The sequence below is a fragment of the Penaeus monodon genome, chromosome 34 (genome assembly GCF_015228065.2).
Source record: "Penaeus monodon isolate SGIC_2016 chromosome 34, NSTDA_Pmon_1, whole genome shotgun sequence".
NCBI lineage: Eukaryota > Metazoa > Arthropoda > Malacostraca > Decapoda > Penaeidae > Penaeus > Penaeus monodon.
Genome location: NC_051419.1, coordinates 28,395,416 through 28,395,662, shown reverse-complemented (window position 1 = coordinate 28,395,662; position 247 = coordinate 28,395,416).

The following is a 247-nucleotide window of genomic DNA, read 5'->3' as shown; positions in this document are numbered from 1 at the left end:
ATTGGTTTTTATGAAAGTGTTGCTGCCACCTGCCATTTAATCAATGAGTAAAGAGAAAATTCATGGTAAGATAAAAAAGATTAACACATTTAAAGTGTCTTGTGTGAAAGACTAAGCCGAAGAAGGAGAATTTACCGACAGTGGATATTCTATTCCTGTTTCGTAAATTTTCTGCCTGGAGAGGAGATTCTTGTTGATTTTTCTATATTTCTTTTTTATTTGTTGATGGTTCTCTATTGGTGGCTGT